This window comes from Hevea brasiliensis, chromosome 13 (assembly GCF_030052815.1).
Source record: "Hevea brasiliensis isolate MT/VB/25A 57/8 chromosome 13, ASM3005281v1, whole genome shotgun sequence".
Classification (NCBI taxonomy): Eukaryota; Viridiplantae; Streptophyta; class Magnoliopsida; order Malpighiales; family Euphorbiaceae; genus Hevea; species Hevea brasiliensis.
The window spans coordinates 63,024,480-63,040,765 of NC_079505.1; positions in this window are offsets into that span (position 1 = coordinate 63,024,480).

Here is a 16,286-nt window from a genome sequence, read left to right on the forward strand (position 1 = left end):
TCTTACATAAACTTACTTTTCTACAAAAAAATCAATTTGCTTTCTAATGCACATATTTAATTTCCTGCAAAACACTCCACTTACTTTTGCAATGCAATCTTCACATTTTTTGCAATGATCAATCAAGCACAATTTTACTTTTTAATGCAAAAGTCTCTTTTAAAGTTTTCTCAAGGATTAAGTTTTCTTCCATTTTCACAAAAGTTAAATGAGTAGGGATCCTAATGAAATGCATCTTAGTGTAGTTAAGGATTTATATTATATACTAATAAATTAAAATAAAAAAATAAAAAATAAAAAGAAAATTACCCACGGGAAACCCGCCCTGCCTTGTTCCTCGACAAGGAAGTCTCCATCCCTACCCTGAACTCCTATGGGGCGAATATGAGAGGAGCAATCCCTGTCTTCTACTCGATCCGTTACCATTTCTAATGAGCCTGAGGCTTTGTGCATTGCTGTTGTTGTGGCTTGTTGAGTTTTCTTGTAAAGGATTAAGTCTTAATTATAGGCAAAACTCTATTGAAAATTCAGTATGATCTTATGACTATTAATGTGCTTCTTTAATTATTTGATTATTTTTGTCGGTTAATTGATGAATGCCAGTATATCTGTACAGGTGATTAGGACCCTTTTCTTTCCAAACAGCCTATCTATAATCAGGTTGACCAGTTTATGAGTTAGATATTTATTATTTTTATAATTTAAATATTATTTACATTATTTCTATTTTATATTTGTTGACATGCTTATGCATCTACTTATGTATGATGCAAGCAATTATTTATCTTTTGCATTATAATTTTGTGTTGTGTCACTTTAGGGATAAATGTTACTAATAATTTTAATTTATATATTTTTCTTCTAATTTTAATATATGAAAATAAAATGATGTCTTAATGTTTTATTAATTATTTCATATTTTATTTTTATTAACTTTTGTGTAGACTATAATTTTTATCTCGCAAACATTATAATAGATATTTCATAATAAAAATAATAAAAATATAGTAATATATGAAGAATACTGATTAAATATATGAAACTATTTGAAGTTGGTTCAATCATGTGATTATAGTAATAATATTCTTAAAAGTAATATTAATGATATAAAAAAGCATAAATATAGTGTCAAAGGAAAAAAAAATTATATATATGTACTACACACAATTACAGGTAAATGTAATAAATATATATTAATATATTATAAATTATTTTATAATAATGCTAACTTATTATAATATTAAGAAGGTTTTTACTAAATAACCTGCAACTTGCAAATACATATTTGGCGAATTAACAAATTAATTATAATTTAAAGCAATTGAATAAAAAAATTATTTTATTCTTTTATTTGGTATTATTTGATACAGTTTTCAATTCAATTATTAATAATAAAAAAACTAAAATTGTATTAAAATTGTAAAATAAATTCATATCGATATGGGGTTCAATTTTTATAATATCAAATTTTCAATTATAATTCTTATTAATTGGTTCAATTTTTTAAAGTATCGATTTTTATAAATTGTATACGTCCTACTTTCAACACTAAAGAAAATAAAGATAAAAAAAAAAAAAAGAACTCTGTTTTTTAAGTAAATCGTAATAAATAAAATAGTTATCATTTTTTTAATAAAATTATAAAATAATTATCATAATACAAATATATAGAAAAATAAATTAAATGAATTTATGCATAGTTGTTATCAACTTGTTAGTATTAATTTTTTATTAAAATCAAATAAAATTCTTTTTCTTTAAATTTTACTTTGGTTACTAACATTCATCTTTGATTGTTTTATTATTTATTTTGTTTTTTATAATTAATAATCATAAAAAAAGGTTAAAAAGTTTAGTTTTATTTATTTATTTATTATTAGTAGTAGTATTAGTATTACAGTTTAAATTATTATAAAAGGTTCAATTTATTTTTTTTTATTATATTTTATTACTTTTTAAATTTTTTTATGATATTTAATTGTAGAATTGCTGATAAAATAAATTTATTATTTAATGAATTACAAAAAATTAATAAGTATGTAAAATGAAATAAAACTTCTAATCATAATGCTATGATGTCAATGCATAATTTATTATATCAGAATAAATATATAATTTATTATATTATAAAATTTTTATTTTTAAGTATATTAAATAATATTATAATTTTTTAGTATTAAAATATGATTATAAAAAAATTAAAAATAATATTTTTTTTCTTTCATGTAATGCTATTAATTTATCATTTTTCAAGTAGAAACATGACTTCAATTTTTTTTCTTTTTATGATAATTATATATAGTATATTTTTTATTCTTATCTTATTTTTTTTATTTTTTATTATTTTCATTGATGCATTTTATTTTATTTATTAAACTTTATAATATTATAAATAATCTAAAAATTAAAAATATAATTTTCCATTTATAAGTTTACTCTTTATTTGTACTCTTATATATAAAGATTATTATTATTATTATTATTATTATTATTATTATTATTATTATTATTATTATTATTATTATTATTATTATTATATCAATTGATTTTTTTAACTTTTATGTTTGGACATGTAATTTTTTTATTTTAATTTTTTTTAGATTTTATTTTAGATTATAATAGGAAGTATAAATAGAATTATGGATTTTAAATTTATTAAAACTCTAAAGTTAATTTAAATAATAAAAAATAATATGACTATAAATAATATGAAAAAGTAAGGATATTTTTATAGAAAGTGTGTGTGTGTATATAATTATAAAAGTAATATAATAATTTGTAAACAAAAAATTTAGTCACAAAAACCTTGAGTTTTGACAATTAATTGTTAAAGGAAATTATCATTTAAATAAAAAAAATTAAGATAGTAATAATAATAATAAAAATGATACTTAGAAAAATAAAAGAGAATTGAATTTGGGCTCCGATTGTTTCACAGAAAATATTTTCCTAAAAAATATTTTTCTCATTTTCTAGCATTTAAGATACTCAAAAAAATTAGTCAATGAAAAATATTTTCCTGATCAAAGGGAAAATTAAATTATTTTAGGAAAAATGATTTCCTTTTTCTAGAAGAGGAAACTGTTTTTTATTTTCTAGATTTTGATAATTTATTAAAATGTGAAAAACACCAATACCTATATAAAATAAACATATACTATTAATTTAACATTATAACCAGATATCAAAAAATATTTTAACATAAAATATTTTTTCTAGAAATTATTTTTCATGCCAAAACAGAAAATATCTTAATCAAACTCTAGGCAAAACATACACCGTAATGCCAAAACTATTCGAGATCCCACACCTGAGACCAAATGATCTCACTTAGCAGGTACCATCCTTACACTGCTACTATACTAAACCTCCAATCCATGACAACTTTTGCTATAACTCTAACTCATTTCCGGATAAACAAGTCTCTAACTTCAGTTACCCCCTAACTGTGACCTTTAATACTCCAGCTCAAAACTTCTCTGCAGAAATAGAACTCTGTTCTAGCATAACTATATCAAAACAGAGACTATCTGCAAACACTCTCATCATGGAACACCATGGGGATGCACACAGCTCTAAACAATAATCCTATGTTAGTACTATAATCTACAGCTTATAACATAAACATCGAGAATATTGCATAAGATATTACGATACATTCCAATAGACCAGGTTTTCCAACCTCTTATATCTCTTAAACCCACTTATACCATAAACTTACTTTGACTAGGCTATCCACTGACAACTGCCAACGGTGATACCCTCACCCCTATCTAGGGCAGCTATACTGTCATAACTTACCTTTATGTACTCGTGTCTCGCATTAGATAAGCACGCCACTTAGCCCCATTTTGACAAAAACACAACATTTCTTAGAGTATGTATCCCCATGGTAGACCTTAACACTTTTGCTAACTCAAATTCACATCACCATGTACTCCACGAAAATTAAAATGTTAAACTGAAGCACTCTTATATTATGTAAGAAATAATGCATAATCTGATTACAGAAGAAGACGAAACAAGATTATATACTTTGCATGTGACAACTCTAGGTACGCACTTTCCCATGAATCTAAAGCATAAGCTCTGATACCAAATTTATCACAACCCGATTCTACGGGACAGACTAGCACTAGGTTTTAGGCTGGCTTAAAGCCTCCGAAGACCACAGTAAGCCTTATTGTTCACTAACCCATAACTAGACCCAAAGTCAAGGCCTAAACACACAAAAATGAAATAATATAAAATATTATATCTCAAATTTTGGGAGTTCAACTTAACCCAAATATGGCACTACAATATGGGGAGCCTAACTCAATCCTAATATCTAACACAATTAGTTAATTTAAAAACCATTTATCATATCCAAATAATATATTATTTGTTAGTGTCACAGTAGAGTTTTAAGAATAAAATAAAATAAATATATAATTAAATAAATAACTAAATACAATAGTACTACTAACATCATTACAACCTGCGAAGAAAAATGCAGATTAAACTCTGTAGGAAAGAATGCTCCTCTTATAACCTGGGAAAAATATATTGAACAGAATTAAACATTTAACTCAATGAGTTTAGATATTGAGTACAAATGCAATTTCTATAACTGCCTGTAACTAGTGCAATCTTACCATGAAATGCATATCTAACACATATAACAAATAATTCACTCAATTTTCACATAAAAAGATAATTTGGAGCTAATCACGCACCCAATGTATCACATCAATATATAAATATGGGAGTCAATCCCCTATATAGCTCTCTCAATCCAAATTCTGTTAACGAACTCAACTCAAGCTAAACTTTCACTTAAATCCAAGTGCGGGGGCTAGCGATATCAACTTAAAGTTGTGCCTCACCATAACTTTCCATATCCATAATGATCGGATTCCAGTGAGACTAGCTCAAGCCGCGACTATCCGTTCAATCTATATCCATATATACCATATATAAATAACACGCCTAACTCCAAATTATCCTGAGGGCAATAGTCACAAATAAATAATAATAATTAAATATGCAGCAACCAAAATGTCCATAATATATTAATTATTTGTGTGTATAATTAAATATTTATAAAATCCATGAGCATGCCAGATATATAATTAATATTGAAATTATAAAAATAATCAATATCTAACTCACAGATTGGTTGACTCAACTGCAACTGGTCTGGCTAAAAAGAGAAGATGGCCGGCTCCATCACCTATACAGACATACTAACCTCTATTAATTTATTGAGAGAATTATCTAATTAATTTACAAAAGTAAGAATAAATCCTAAGGTCTTGCCGACATTTTGGTAGAGTCTCTCCCATAACTGTACCTAACCCCCTACAAGAAAACTCAGCAAAAAGTAACACATGAGGCCTTAGGCCCACAACAAAAACATCACAAGCCCATCCGGGGTCTACAAAAACCTAATCTAAGTCCAATCATCTAAATTTCAGCTCGAGTCTCTAACTCCCCTATAGTCTAAATAATTATTTTCAATATTTTAAAAATTATAAAAAATATTTCTAGAGTTCCTCTACCTCATTCTTATATTAGTTAAATTTATTTTACTTAATTTTACTCAACTAATAATATTTTACAGATTTAACTAATTGGCTTAATTAAGGCAAAAATTACACAATTTGAGTTAGGGACTATCTTTGCATATCCTGCTACCTGAAACACATCTAGAATGTCTGAAACCGCTAGAAACGACTGTGAATATGACCACCTTCCAGGATGGCCTGCCAGGCATTTGGACCGAGCCAAAAATTCGATCTTGAGTACTGATGAGCTATTGCTGATCCAATCACATCTAAACGAAGCCTGTAAATTATTTATAATTATCATATAATTATTTTTAATTTACAAGAATCGAAAAGGCTCATAAATCTCACCAGTCTATCTAGGTCGTTTGATGATCGATTTTTTCAAACGGTTTCCAATCGAAACGAGGTTGGTGCCATCTCAAAGGTTTTAGCATGGTAAGTTCAAGGTGATCTCAGATCGCCAATCCGACAGTCAGATTAACTGAAATCTCAATAGAAAGTGACGAAATCTCAATTTTCTCTCTCCATACCGACGCTAAAAATAGCCACAAAATCTAGCATGGTTGGTCCCATCTGAAAGAGCTCTCCACCACGAGTTCGTAATCCCTAGAATCACTCTAATCAGACGTCGGGGTTGCCAGATATGAACATTCAAAATTTGGGACCCATTTTCTCTCTCTAACAAAAAAACCACTGCTACCACCACCCATTACTGTTGGTCCTTGGCTTACAGACGTCGCCTGAAGTCCCTGGTCACTCATTGGTTGATCACCATCCATGGGTGTGGTGTAGGCTAGAGCAAAACAAGGAGGAAGAGAGATAACGTGAGAGGGAAAGAGAGAATGGAGTAGGGGGGGTTTGTAACATTTCAAAATTTCATTTTTTTTTAATTAATCTTTTCTTTGGATATGGACATGATTGATGCCTAAATCCATTTGTAATTTTTTTTTATTTTTTAAATATTATAAAATATATATATTAAACTTATTAAATAATATTATCAACTTTAAAGAATTATATTTGAAATTCCAACAATATTAACAATCTTAAAATAATTAAAAATCAAAACGTTTCAACTATAATAAAATATTTAAATTTATATAATGATAATTATTATTTCATTAGCCACTAGCTCATTACATAAATACTTCATAAAATAATCTTTATTTAATATAAGTAACTCAATTCCAATAACACCAAAATTTAATTTAATATAATAATAATATGTTTAAATAAATTCTTGAAAATGTTTATAAATAAATCAATAACATTAATTTAAATTTCTAAACAATAGTAATTTTATTAAAATAATATCTAATTAAAATATTTTATCATTATTATTTTTATTTTGAAAAAAAAGGGTTAGGTTGTTACATTCTTATTCCATAAAAACCAAAATTCAAACAAATAATAAATAATCACACTTTAGGATTTACATCAAAACATAAAATGTTTTCTTTAAAAAATGGTTCAGAAATAGAACCTTTTCATATCATTCATCAAATGCTAAAGTGTAATCTTTAGATACATTCATAGATATTTAATGAGTGTGCTTGTGGATTTAGATAAACAAACATACATTTCTTATACTTATGCCTTGCATATTATAATCCTCTGAAACCAAGCACAGTATCTAACCATTTGCAATTTACATGTCCATTCTACAAACTCAACCATACAAAAAGCTTTCCAAACTCATGCCTCTGACTAGCTCTTCCTGTAGATAGCTCTACTCGTGCAACTCTTTACTTAGGGATTAGGAGAAAAAGGTAAGCTTAGTGAGTAAACTAACTAAAAAATATTATTCATATTATTCAGTTCATACAAATATAATGCATCAGTCACATAAGTTTACAAATCATAAACAATTCACATAAGATAGATTTGTCACTAGTGATTTCCCATAACCAATTTGCTCGACTCATAAAGATGCTCCTTAGGACTTCCTCTTAAAATCATAACATAACCAAAGTGTCTAGCTTATAAAGAGGTTCCTTGGGTCTTCCTTTGTCATAAATAGTGAGCTAAGGACTTATTAGGCCTCACCTGGTCTTACAACACAACATCATATATGATCGTAACATATCACATATCTGTACTAAGGGGAAACTAGTGAGTTATCCAACATCTATTGTGCATCAATAATAATTATGCAATAATGCAGTATATTCATGTTTTGGATAAATACAACCTAATAATATTGTGAAATGATACATGTGTATGATCATGATTCTTATTAATAATCATTAATAAAGTTGCATACTTTTAGGTTAGTATTACTCACCTCTTGAAGTCTATCAAACACCACACACGAACGATTGCTATCCTTTTAACCTTGGCTTCTCAGGTCCTTCAAGTTCGATTCTATAAAGTTTGGACCTTAATAAGTTATCTAGATCTCTAAAACACAATATATATATATATATATATATATATATATATATATATATATATATATATATATATATATATATATATATATATATAACGTATTCTAGGTTGATTGGAGGTCTAAAAGCAATTTTTGGAACCTTAAAACAAAAATTGAAATAAGGCAAGCAAAACCAACTTTGGTTGTCGAAGTAAGGGACTTCGGCTACGAAGCCCTGAACCTTAAATGCCTCTTTTTGGGCAGTAGCTACTGCAGCTATAAAAGTAGGAGACTTCAACTGCCGAAATCTTAAACTCTAGAAATTCTCAAGAAACAATAGCAACTCTTGCTATCAAAATAATGTTTTTTGGTAGCCAAACTAAGGAATTTCCAGAATTCCTAAGTTGAATTCTGTAGGAGTTCAACTTACCAAAACCTAACAAAACTACATCCCTTCGCTCCAAAACACCATTTGATCACCCCCAACAAATTTCTAACACCTCCGTTAACTTAAAAACACACAAGGATGCTACATGCATCCAACATTCAACAAAATTTAAGATTTTCTCAAATTCTTCATCCAAAATTTAATAAAAGAGACAACACCTCAAAACAACTTTACATCATCTCCAAACCTAACTTACTCATGTTTATAAGCACTTTAGACTTATTCAAGAACCCTATAACAAGACATGCATTAAAATTTCATCAAAACAACAAACATGCGAAACCTCCCCTAATTTCAAAAGGTTTAATTAAACTCAAATTTTACATGCAACCATACTATTCAAAATATCCCATGAAATCATACTAAAAAAACCAATTTGAAGATTAAAAAGAGAAGGGAAAAATACCTTTCTCCCTTGAAATTAAAATTAGGAAAATTGGTAGAGAAAAACTTTAGTTCACTTTTAATGGTTGAGTCTCCAAAAGATTTTCCAAGTAAACCAAACACACAAGTTGCCAAGAATTGGATCAACCTCACTCTTTGCATGTAACAGTAACAAGAAAAAGAGAATTCTAAGTTTCTTTTTGAAGAAAATGAGCCATTATGCCTCTTATACCCTCAGTTATTGAGGGGCTTTTGGCTGTTGAAAACTATACTGCCCCCCCACCCCAAAAAAAAAAAAAAAAACTCTTAAATTCTTCACTGGCAAGAACACACATGCAAGCAACAATTCACTTAGACTCTATAACACATTATTTGCATACATATAAAACTTATCACTATTTCCTTTGTCCATGCAACCTTAAGTTTCACAAGAATTTCCCATCAACGATAGGAATTTCGACATTGAAAAATGGTGGGTGTTAGATTCTTCCCCCCCTTAGGAACATTAGTCCCTGAATGTTAAAACAAATGAACAAACAAACATGTCTAAATCAGGTGGGGATATTACTGTAAAATGGAGTCACAAGTCTCCCACGTACACTATTTCATGTTGTGGTGACTCCAAAAGGACTTTAACCATAGGTATCTCTTGGTTGCTCAGCCTCTTGATTTGTGTGTCCATAATCCTAATAGGTTATTCAACATAAGAAAGATCTTTTGAAATTTCCATGTCAGATTCACTTATCACTTTATTTGGATTTGACATAAACTTTCATAGCATAGAAACATGAAAAACTAGATGTATCCTTTCCATTTTTTGTGGCAAAGCTAGCTTGTAAGATACATTCCTGATCTTCTACAGTACTTCATAAGGTCCAATATACCTTGGAGTTAGTTTACCCTTATTTCCAAATTAGATAACACCTTTTATTAGAGATACCTTGAGAAGTACCATGTCCCCCACTTGAAAAACCACTTCCTTTTTGTGGAGATCTGCATAACTTTTCTGCCTACTTGCTGTTGTCTTTAGCCTTGCCTTGATTAAAGGAATCGCCTGATTGGTGATTTCCACTAACTCAGTACCTGTTAAATCGCTCTCATAGACTTTTTCCCAACACATAAGAGACTTGTATTTTCCCCCATACAAAGCTTCATATGGTGCCATTTCAATAGTAGAGTGATACCTATTGTTGTATGTAAACTCAACTAGAGGAAGATACTTCTTCCTTGATCCTCCAAAGTCAAGTACACATATTTTTAGCATATCCTCCAAAGTCTATAAAATTCTTTCTGATTGCCCATTTGTTTGAAGATGAAAAGCCGTGTTGAAATCCAATTTGGTGCCCACTTCATTCTGAAAACAATGTCAAAACTTGGATGTGAACTATCATCCCCTATCAAAAACTATTATCACTAGAGATCCACACAATCTTAGTATCTCTGCACATACACTTGAGCTAACTTATCTATAGAATGGTTAGCTCTCACAGGAATGAAATGAGCAGTCTTGATCAACTTGTCCACTATTACCCATATTGAGTCATTTATATTAGAGGCTACAAGTAACCCCACAATAAAGTCCATGGCCACATATTTCCATTTTCACTCTAAAATGGATAGTGAGTTGAACATTCCTGCTAGCTTTTGATTTTCCAGTTTCACTCTCTGACACACCTCAAAGTAGATATGAATTATGCAATCTCCTTCTTTATAGAAGGCCATCAATATACCTTCTTCAGATCTTAATACATTTTGGTGGCTCTGAGATGTACGCTGTACATCACATTATGAGCTTCTCTCATAATGTCCCTCTTGAGTCTGATATCATCTGGTACACATGCTACCATACCTCAAAATTCCTTTCCCATCAAATTGGAACTCATAGTTTTTACCCTTTTGCACTTTCTGCTAACTTCACTAATTCTTGTCTCAAGTACACTGGTGTCACTTTTATTTGTGCTATCTAGGTGCCTTTTGCTAATAACTCAAACTATAAACCATCTCCTATCAGTTGGTGTAGCTCTTTTAAGATCATCTCTCTACCGATATGTGGGCTAAACTACAAAATGATTTTCAGTTGAGGGCATCTGCAACCATATTTGCCTTACCCATATGGTACTAAATAGTATAATCGCAATCGTTAAGCTATTCCACCCACTTTCTTTGCCTGAGATTCAACTCCTTCTGATTGAAGATGTAATGGAGACTTTTATGGTCTATGAAGATTTCACACTTAGCCCCATAAAGATAGTGTCTTCACATCTTAAGGGCAAAAACTACATCCACTATTTCTAAGTCATGGGTGAAATAGTTAGCTTTATGCTTCTTTAACTGCATCTAAGCATAAGCTATTACTTTGCCATTCTACATGGGAACACACCCCAAACCACACTATGGAGGCATCATAATATACTGTGAAATCTTTATTGCACGAAGGTAAAGCCAAAACTGGTGCTATTATAAAACATTCATTGAGCTTTTGAAAACTCTCTTCACATTGGTTTGTCCACTCAAACTTGCTATTTATTTGAGCTAACCTAGTAACAGGAAAACTATCCAATTTTAAGAAGCTCTTAATCTCAGTCACAATGGTTGGTCTTAGCCAATCTGTCACTGTTTCAACTTTCTTGGGATCCACTTCAATGCCATTTTTTTAACACTACATGCCCCAACAAAGATATACTCTTCAAGCAGAACTCACACTTTGAGAACTTGGCAAACAACTGATGCTCCCTTAAGGTATGGAGAAACACTCTTAAATGTTGTGCATGCTCTTCTAAACCTCTGAAATATACTAAAATGTCATTAATGAAGATGATCATAAAGCAATCTAGAAAAGGTCTGAATACCTTGCTTATGAGATCGAAGAATGCAACCAGGGCATTGGTTAGCCCGAACGATATCGTTAGAAACTCATAATGCCTATACCTGGTCTAAAAGGTAGTCTTCAGAATGTCTTTCTCCTTAATCCTCAACTGATGATATATGGAACTCAAATCTATCTTAGAGAAACAATAAGCTCCTGCTAGCTGATTAAATAAATCATCAATATGAGGCAGAAGGTACTTATTCTTTGTGTTTACTTTGTTTAACTACCTATAGTCTATGCACAGCTTCAAGGAACCATTTTTCTTCTTTACAAGCAACACTGGAGCACCCCACGGAAAAGTACTCAGTCTAATGGATTTTTTGTCTACCAAATCCTATAACTGCTCCTTTAATTCATTTAACTCTGCAGGAGCCATCCTATAAGGAGGAACAGATATAGGTCTAGTACTAGGTACTAGATTAATCTAAAAATCTATCTCCCATTTAGGTGGCAATCTAGTTAGTTCCTCTAGAAAAATATCTAAAAACTCTCTCATCACTATAATTAACCCTAGTCCACTTCAGTTCATAATAACTTCTTTGACATGGGCTATAAACCCTTTACGTCCTTTCCTGAGCATCTTTCTAGCTTGGATAGCTGAAAAGTTTGATTTTTGATAAGGTTAAGAATGAGGTTTACATGCTGAGTTAGTGATGCATGTTTGCTTAGAGCTATATTTTTCATGTTAGGTTTTGGTATTTTAATGCTAAATAAGGTATTTTTCTTTATTTTTTGTCAAGTTTAAGTGTTTATAGGCCTCAAATAACTAGTTTTCTTAGTTGAACCTAAGGGTTTCTTTTTTATGTGATGTTTGAAGTTTGATTGAACCTTGAATTCTGGTACATGTTGTTTACATGTGTTATTTGAGCTTGAATTCAAGTTTTTTTAGGCCTTAAGCAAGTGTTGGGATGTTTGGATTGTGTTTTGGGAGCTTATAATGTGTTTTAGTGTTGTGGGAAGTGAAACTCTATAGGTTTTCAACTTAGAAATTCTAAAAATTCCCAGGTTTAGCTACCAAAAATCATTAGTTCGATAGCCAAAGCTTGTAGCTTCTTGAGAAAATCTAAAAAATTTCTAGATTCGATAGCTAATGTCTAAGATTTTGGCAGCCGCAGTCACTACTGGACTAAAAGGAAAAATTAGGGCTCAAGACTTCAGCAAACGAAGTCCAAGACTTTAGCAGCCGAAGTCCAAGACTTTAGCAGCTATGGTAGCTATTGCCCAAAATGGTAGTTGATGCTCAAGGTTTCGAAAGCTAAAGTCCAACACTTCGGCAGCTGAACTTGGTTCTACTAATCTTATTTCTCCTTTAGTTCTAAGGCTCTAAAATATGATTTTACCATCCAAAAGGACCTAAAATTGTTTGTTTGATATATGTATAGAGTTTTAGAGCTTCGAATAACTCCTTAGGTTTTAATGTTATAGGATTGGACTTGAGGGATTCTGGAAAACTAAGGATCCAAGTCTAGCTATCGGTTAAGTAAGGTGTTTAATAGGCTATAAAAGGTAACAATAACCTTAATAAATGTAATTTATTTAAATTAAACTCATGATCATCCATATGCATTATTTCATTGTTTATTAGGGTGTATATATCTAGAACAAGAATATGTTGCATTGTTGCATATCTTGATGGACATTGGATGACCCACTGGCCTCCCCCATGTTTTGCATATGTTATGCTTATGATGTGATCATGCATGATCTGTGATGATAAGACCTGGTGAGGCATAATAAGTCCTTGGCACATTACTTTTAAGCGAAAGTCTTGAGAAGCCTCTATATGAGCTAGGTGCATTGGATATGTTACTTATTTAAGTAGAAGTCCTAAGGAGCCTCTATATGAAATGGGCACATTGGATCTGGGAGTCTATTGGTGACAAGACCATCTTATGTGAAATGTCTGTGATGTAAAAAATTCATATGTTTAATGCATTGCACATGTAAGAGATAAATGATATAATTAACGTATATTGGTTAGTTTACTCACTGAGCTTTTTAAAGCTTTACCCTTTTCCTTAACCTCCAAATGCAGGGTTGTAAGAATAAAGAGATGCTTGGGCAGCTAACAGTAGGAGGAGTCTTAGTTTTGTTATGTGTTCTGGTGACTTTAGTATGGACATGTAAATATTATGGATAAACATTGTGTTTGGTTGTAAATTTTTCATTGTAAATGATGTTTAAGCTAAATGTATATGTATGTTACTGTCGCAAGGTATTTTGCGGTCGCCTGAATGAACCCTCACCGAAGTGGGAAAGAGTGAGGAGTCGCCACTTTAATTTTGAAGGAAATTAAAGAAAACCGTTTATGAAGATAAATTGAAATGAAACCACTTCAAGGCAGAGATTCTAGGTTCGGGGTCCGTAAACGGGTGGGGAAGGTGTTAGGCACCCCGCCTTATCCCTTAATAAGGGTAAGTAGATTTAACTTTGCATTAGTTGGGAGGGCTTGAATGGGAATGTTAATCCTTTTGACCAAAGGAATATTTGATTTTTCACTAAATTTGGATTACCTAGATACATAAGTAAATGAGACAACCTCAGTGAATTGACGTCGCATATCATTCTTGGTTTTGGGATTATTTTTGCGCACAGGTTAAAATTTGGTGTGAGAATCGGATAAGAACTCTCCTTCGATCTCTTTTAAATATTTATTAAAATTCTGATTGGAGATCGGATAAGAACCCTCCTCAGATCTCTTTTGAAGTATTTAAAGTTTTAGGATTGAGAATCGGATAAGAACTCTTCTCCGATCTCCTTTAAGTATTTATTAAAATTTTAGCTCGAAGATCGGATAAGAACTCTCCTCCGATCTTCTTTTAAATGTTTATGGAAATTTTAGATCGAGACACGGATAAGAACTCTCCTCCGATCTCTTTTAAGTACTTATTAAAAATTTTGAGCTGAGAATCGGATAAAAACTCTCCTCCGATCTCTTTTAAATGTCTATTGAAATTTTAAGTTGAGAATCGGATAAGAACTCTCCTCCGATCTCTTTTAAATTAACAGGGGCCTGAAAGGGACTTTTCCGATCTCCCGAATCTTAATTTCAGCTACATGTCTTAAAGCTAATGATTATGGCATTCAAAAGTGCTGGGGATAAGGCTTCTTTTAGCTAATTGATACCTTGTGACTAGACGGGGGATACTAGACTGAATGTACCGACCTCCCATGTGGTCGTCTTACCAATACTTATTAATGCCCGATCTATTCTATTTAGTTATCCAAGGTTTGGTTTCATTTTGTCTTATGACATCTTGCCTAATGACCTATTGAATTTTCCTCGTGATTTGGCTTCACTGTAACACCCCTCACCCGACTACAGTGTAGCCGAGCAAAGTGTGCTACATTCGGTGCCGGAGCACCCTATCTTATCTTACTTTATTCCTTTCATATTTTGATCTCGTTATATTTTAATATTAATTATTTTTCGACGGAGAAACCAGCGGAGTTTCCCCTATTTTATTACCAGTTGACGTATTTTACTATTTACCTGTTTGAAAGTTTCAATAATATTTTACAAATAAAATCTCATCAATTATTTTCATAACCATCTCATAATTCACATCTCATTCATATATCTCAATTTCATATTCATTTCCATGCATTATCTATAAATTTCAAATCTGTCTTCGAATCCATACAATCTCATTCATGCTCAAATCACATAAGTAAAATTTTCAAATTCCTTTAATTTACATAATTTCATAATTTACATGATATATAAATTAAGTACATATGAAAAAGCTAATTTATTAAATTACATTACATTTCTATTAATTACCTGCTCATAATCTACATTATAATACAATATCTAGCATTTTATATTGAATACAAAATATGATCTATATGGGCCCTATCTACATGCATTGCTGAGGAGGTGACAACCTTGAATACTCCAGCCACTTCTGCAGATCTGGACTCCAAAAATCTTAGTCAAAGTACCTGCGCGAGGAAACAAATCCATCGCGCTAAGCATTGCTGCTTAGTGGTGCAATAATAGAACAAGAAATAAAATATACAAATAAAGAAAGAATGAAGCATAATTTGAATATTTAAAAATCAATTTAATTTAATACCATGTGTCTAACATTAATTATCTTTTGTTCTCATTTGTTTTGCTCTGGAAGCGTTTAATTCCGAAATTCACAGTAATAATGTACGATATACAGAATTAATAAAAATACTCAATTTATATTCATATGGCAATAGATGATACATTTAAAATATTTAGTTAAGTTATACCTATTTTTGCAACTCTTTTATCATTTTACTTAACAATTTTTATGTGGTTCGGATCATTTCATAATTGTAACTAATTCTTTTGAAGTCTTATTAACTCATTTATTTGATTTCTAATATTTTTAATTACTAATAGTCTTAATTTGTTTCAATAAATTACACTGCCCAAGTAACCTATGACAGGCTGACTAAACTGGATAACAGGTCGTCGGCACAGGACACCGCGGTGTCTCGGGCCGTCATATCATGGGACGCAGAACGTCAACCACGTATGCAGTCAGTATGGCTAAAGAGCCATGATAACACATAGTCGGGCATAAAAGCCATGAATGTTGGCATAAAGCCATGAATACGGGCATAAAGCCATGAATACAGGAATAAAGCCTTTTGCAGTACTGCTAAAACAATACCCTATTGGCA